The sequence below is a fragment of the Oncorhynchus mykiss genome, chromosome 5, assembly GCF_013265735.2.
Source record: "Oncorhynchus mykiss isolate Arlee chromosome 5, USDA_OmykA_1.1, whole genome shotgun sequence".
NCBI classification, from domain to species: domain Eukaryota; kingdom Metazoa; phylum Chordata; class Actinopteri; order Salmoniformes; family Salmonidae; genus Oncorhynchus; species Oncorhynchus mykiss.
The window spans coordinates 55920671-55927020 of NC_048569.1; the positions used below are offsets into that span (position 1 = coordinate 55920671).

Sequence of the window (6350 nt, forward strand, 5' to 3'; positions counted from 1 at the left end):
CATATTAGACAATATTGCTGGCCATGTGTATTATTATTTTGCCCTCGTTGGTGTCTTTTTATGTTTTAGAGTGAAAAAAATGTGTCAATTTGATTGGTTGAAACAGCAAAGCAAAAAAATGACATTTATGATAGTGGTGATATTAATTTTGCTAAAAGCAGAGGAGGTTGGTGGGGAGTAGCTATGGGGGGGATGGGCTCATTCTAATGAATGGAATGAATGGAACGGAGTCAAACGTGATTTCCATATGTTTGATTCCGTTCCATAGATCCCATTCTAGGCATTACAAGGAGCTCATCCTCTTTTAGCTCCTCCCACCAGCCTCATCTGACTAGGTGGTAGATTGAAAGGGAAGCTGTTATAAAATGATTGGCCGTAAAAAAAATAAAAAAACTTGTGTGTTGTTTCTGGTGTTTATTTGCTCCTTAAAAAGGGGTGAAAGTTGTGTGTCTGTTCAAAAGCTTCTTTAAATCTGGCCTTTTCAATCCAAAACAAAGACCATGAATTAGACAATTGAGAATTGAGAATATCTACAGAATTACATGCCCCATAAGGACACATTTTCATTCTTAATTTCTGCTGGTTAAGGTTATTCATTAAAAAATGGATTTTTAGAAAATGCTTAAACAACAGGATGCTATATTTGACAATTAAAGATTTATAACTGCTTGAAATGCCTTTGTCTATATTTTGTACACACACACACACATTGTAATTATGGTATTGGCACTGACCCTGGAACTGGCACCCTGTATAAAGTTACTTTCTCATTTACTTTCTCACCTACTTTCTCATGTACTTCTAATTGCTGTTTGTGTGTTTTTTGTTCAACTTTTTCAAATATTTTTCTTGTACTACTGTTACTGCATTGTTGGGAAAGAAAGCAATAAAGACATTTCATTGTACTAATTAGTGCACATGCCTATAAAACTTCACTTAGAACACATACACATGGCCTGCTAAAAGGCAAATAGCTCAATCAAGCCCATATAGGTGACATCCAACTTACCAATAGTACAATGTATTGCAGTGGTCTGGAGCATATTCCTCCCTTTTGTCTTCATATTTAGCCAAACAAAAATGTCAATGAAGGAAGTATATCCTGTCATTCAGGGCAGGTGGGGCAGAGCCACACATTTTTTGGTATTTTCTTTTTAGCAAAACATTTTTTTTGGGGGGGGCAGGTTGCCTGTTTTGCATGTGATTTTGGCAATAATACTTGTAAAATATCAGTTTGTAAACAATGTAAAAATAATTAATTAATTAATAAAGCCGCATACAAACATGGTCTCTTTTTTTCTTTTCTTTCTTAAGGCAGCGCCAAAATGCAGGCATTTCAGCCTAGCTCAGTGCTTTCTTTGGTGGACAGTGCATTTATATTTTCCAACGGGGCTATACATTTGGGTGAGGTTCTTTCTCGCCTGAGTAGCCTTGTTTCACCGCCAAAAATAAAGTTAAACCATCTAGTGTTCAGCTATATAACAACACAATGTCAAACACAGGTAGCCTAGCCAAATAATTAACATCCAATCACATTAACCATTACTCTCTTGCAGGAAACCTTCACTCTTGCGCAGACATTTAGAAACGAAACATGACAACTTGAAAAATAAGCCACGGGAGCTTTTTGAGCGAGAATAAAGACAACTTTCAAGTAGTAAGACATATAAAAGCAACAGATACCATTAATAATAAGGAGCTAGAAGTGTCTTATATGGTGAGCTACCGAGTGGCTAGGACAGGCAAGCCCCATACTATTGTGGAGGACTTAATTCGTCCTGCTGCCACGGATATGGCTGGTACAATGCTGGGGGAAAAGGCCAAAAAACTGTACAGACAATGACTTCATCAAACACTGTTTCACAACACATCAGCGACATGGCAGGAGATGTTTTGAAACAATTACTGCTTCGCATACAAGCCAGTGAATTCTATGTGTTACAGCTGGATGAGCCAACAGACGTGGTGGGCCTGGCACAGCTCCTGGTATATGTCTGTTACGTTTCTGGGGGATCAATTAAGGAAGACATCCTCTTCTGCAAACCACTGGAAACCAGGGCAACCTGAGATAATATTTTTAAAGTACTGGACAGCTTTGTGACATCAAATGGACTTTGGTGGTCAAGATGTGTTGGTATCTGTACTGATGACGCAAAAGCCATGACAGAGAGACCAGGTGGAGTGGTAACGCGCGTGCAAGCAGTTGCTCCCGACGCCACTTGGGTACAATGCAGCATCCACGGAGAGGCTCTTGCTGCCAAGGGAATGCCTGACGGCTTGAAAAACATTTTGGACACTACAGTGAAAATGGTTAACTTTGTTAAAGCAAGGCCCCTGTAACGCTTTTACAACATACAAAAAGGGGCAAAAGGGGCAAGGGGCAAAGTATTGACACGTTTTTTAAAATTGAGAGACGAGCTCAAAGTTTTCTTTACTGACCATCATTTTCACTTCTCTGACCGCTTGCATGATGACGAGTTTCTCACACGACTGGCCTATCTGGGTGATGTTTTTTCTCGCCCGAATGATCTGAATCTAGGATTACAGGGACTCTCCGCAACTATATTCAATGTGCTGGACAACATTGAAGCTATGATTCAGAAGTTGGAGGTCTTTTCTGTCTGCATTAACAAGGACAACCCACAGGTCTTTCCATCATTGTATGATTTTTTTGTGTGCAAATGAGCTTAAGCTTAAGCTTACGGACAATGTCAAACGTGATAGAGCTGGGTGCGCAATTACGCAGGTACTTTCCCGAAACGGACAACACAAACAACTGGATTTGTTATCCCTTTCATGCTCTGCCTCCAGTCCACTTACCGATAGATATCTGAACAAGAGAGCATCATCAAAATTGTAACAAGGGGTTCTGTGAAATTTGAATTTAATCAGAAGCCACTGACAGATTTCTGGATAGGGCTGCCCTCTGAGTTTCTTGCCTTGGCAAATCGCGCTGTTAAGACACTGATGCCCTTTGCAACCACCTACCTATGTGAGAGTGGATTCTTGGCCCTCACTAGCATGATAACTAAATACAGGCACAGACTGTGTGCGGAAAATTATTTAAGACAGACTCTCTCCAATACAACCGAACGTTGCAGAGTTATTTTTGATGAACAAATAAGGTTTTATATGTAAGATGGCTAAATAAAGAGCAAAATTATTGATTATTATATATTATTGATTATTTGTGACCTGGTCCTATAAGAGCTCTTTGTCACTTCCCACGAGCCGGGTTGTGACAAAAACTCACACTCATTCTTATGTTTAAAACTTGTTATGGCTGCAATCCCGTTAACGGGATTAATTGTCATCAACAACCACTGAATAGCATAACGCTACATTCAATGAATATTGCTAAAAATATTTATATTCAAGAAATCACAAGTGCAATATAGGAAAACACAGTTTAGCCTTATGTTAATCCAACTGTCGTGTCAGATTTTGAAATTATGCTTTACAGCGAAAGCAATCCAAGCGTTTGTGTAAGTTTATCGATCGCACGACAAAACATTAAGTACACTTAGCATCAGGTAGCTTGGTCACGAAAATCAGAAAAGCAATCAAATTAATTGTTTACCTTTGATGATCTTCGGATGTTTTCACTCACAAGACTCCCAGTTACACAACAAATGTTCCTTTTGTTCCATAAAGATAATTTTTATATCCAAAATACCTCCGTTTGTTTGGCGCGTTATGTTCAGAAATCCACAGGAAAGAGCGGTCACGACAACGCAGACGAAAATTCCAAATAGTTTCCATAATGTCCACAGAAACATGTCAAAGTTTTTTATAATCAATCCTCAGGTTGTTTTTAAAATATATAATCAATAATATATCAACCGCAAATGTCTTGTTCAGTAGGAGAGGGAAAAGCAATGGCTGTCCAAACTCAGTTGTGCAAGCTGGCTCATTTTTCAAAATAAAAGCCTGAAACTATCTCTGAAGACTGTTGACACCTTGAGGAAGCGATAGGAAAAGGAATCTGGTTGATATCCCTTTAAATCACATATGTCAGAGTCAAGGCCCGCGGGCCACATCCGGCCCGCAAGAAGGTTTTTTACGGCCCCTGGGATGATCTTGATTTATTATTAGAACCGGCCCGCAGCAAGCCGGCAGCCCGCAGATCTTTTACACGCACCAATACTACATTTCCCACAATGCAAAGGTGACGCACCGAGCAGTAGGCTGCTTCATTTCAATATTTATTGGCACAGCAGTCGTCAGCATCACAGTAAAATTAACTTTCAGATACCCATCAAAAATGGCAAAACGGAAGGTGGATACTGAGAACCGGGGGTTTCAAACAAGGTGGGAGTCGGAGTATATGTTCACGAAGGTAGCTGGAAAACCTGTGTGTCTTCTGTGTGGAGAAAGTGTGGCGGTACTGAAAGAGTATAATCTGAGACGACATTATGAAACGAAACACGCGGACACACACGCGGACGCAACTGTCAAGGCCAGTTTTATTTTGGCAGAAGAGATCGCTAAATCAGCCCGGCCATTTACGGAGGGGGATTTCATCAAAAACTGCATGATTAAAGTTTGTGACGAAGTTTGCCCAGAAAAAAGGCAACTCTTTTTAAATGTGAGTCTGAGCAGAAACACCATTGCCGAGAGAGTAGACCAGTTGTCCATCAATCTAAAAGAGCAGCTTGTGAAAAAGGGAAAAGATTTTATTGCATATTCCTTGGCTGTGGATGAGAGCACCGACATTTCTGACATTGCCCAGTTGTCAATTTTCATCCGCGGAGTGGACTCCAACCTAAGCGTGACAGAGGAGTTTTTGGCTTTACGTCCTATGCATGGCACAACTACAGGGCATGATTTGTATGAAGAGGTGTCAAGATATGTAAATGAGATGGAGCTGCCTTGGGAAAAACTCGTGGGTTTGACAACCGACAGAGCACCTGCGATGTGTGGACACAGGAGCGGACTGGTGGCGAAGATACGGGAAAAGATGCAAGAGGAAAACGCGACAGGTGAGCTGACAGCTTATCATTGTATCATACACCAGGAAGCGTTGTGCGGTAAAGCCTTGAAAATGGAGCATGTAATGAGCATCATCACGCGCACAGTTAACTTTATCAGAGCCAAAGGTTTGAATCACCGCCAGTTCAAGGCATTTCTGACGGAGTTAGAAACGGAGCATGGTGATTTGCCTTATCACACAGAGGTGCGATGGCTAAGCCAGGGAAAGGTGCTTCAAAGATGTTTCGAGCTTCGTGAGGAGATTTGTCTGTTCTTGGACAGCAAAGGGAAAGACACAACACAACTCCGAGACGAAATGTTTCTGTGTGAAATGGCTTTTCTGTGTGACATTACGAGTCATCTGAATGCAATAAACTTGCAGCTGCAGGGTCGGGATCGTGTCATCTCTGATATGTACAGTACAGTGAAGGCATTTAAAACCAAACTGACTCTGTGGGAGACGCAGATGCGGAAAGAAAATTTGAGCCACTTTCCCAGCTGCCAGACCATGAAAGAGAAGCTCTCTACCAGTGCGTTCCCGAGCACACAGTTGGCTGATAAAATAGGTATGCTTGCCGCTGACTTTCGACGCCGATTTGCTGACTTTGAAGCACAAAAAAGCAGGTTGGAACTGCTCGGTAACCCATTTGCTGTTGACGTGGAAAGCTCACCACCAAACCTCCAAATGGAGTTGATTGACCTCCAATGCAATGATGCACTGAGGGCAAAATATGCGGCAGTGGGTGCTGCGGAGTTCGCCCGTTTCCTCCCCGGCACAATGCCCCAGCTGCGCATCCAGGCTGCTCAAACGTTGTCTATGTTTGGCAGCACATACCTGTGTGAACAACTGTTTTCTTTGATGAACCTGAACAAAACATCACACAGAAGTCGACTTACTGCTGAACACCTCCACTCAATTCTGAGGATTTCTTCAGCTCAGAGCCTTACCCCGAACATTGATGAACTTGTGGAAAAGATGGGACACCACCAAGTATCACCCTCAACCTCAAACAAGTGAACATTACTGTGCAATCACATATTTAGAGTTTTTACTCAGTTCAAGTTTAAAAGTTAAAATTTAATATTTGTTTTCACTGCATGTTACTTCTCCTTAAACAAAGTGTTGTTTTTGATTAATAGATTTTTGCACTTTATTTTTTTGTATTTCAATCCAATTATATTTTAAAAATATTTCAGTTGAGTGGATGATAGAAAATTGCTATTATTGTTTTTTCTTTGAAGTAAATTTAGCCCACTTTTGCTAAAATAGAAAATATAGTCTACTGATGGTGCCTTGAATACCGGTTTCTTTCATTTAATGTTCATGTTATGGGGATATTTATATAAAGGAAATTTGTCTTTTGTGTCTGTTGAAAATT

General features: G+C 40.7%; 1 protein-coding gene across 5 annotated transcripts in view; it reads left to right on the forward strand.

Moving 5' to 3' along the window:
• LOC110524084 (protein FAM163A) overlaps positions 1 to 385 on the forward strand; it is a 36177-nt gene extending 35792 nt beyond the window's left edge. For all 5 annotated transcript variants that reach the window (XM_036977898.1, XM_036977899.1, XM_021603405.2 and 2 more), the window contains exon 5: positions 1 to 385. This exon is cut by the window's left edge and continues 1868 nt beyond it. The gene's annotated coding sequence lies outside the window, so the exon portion shown is untranslated.
• Positions 386 to 6350: the final 5965 nt, after the last annotated feature.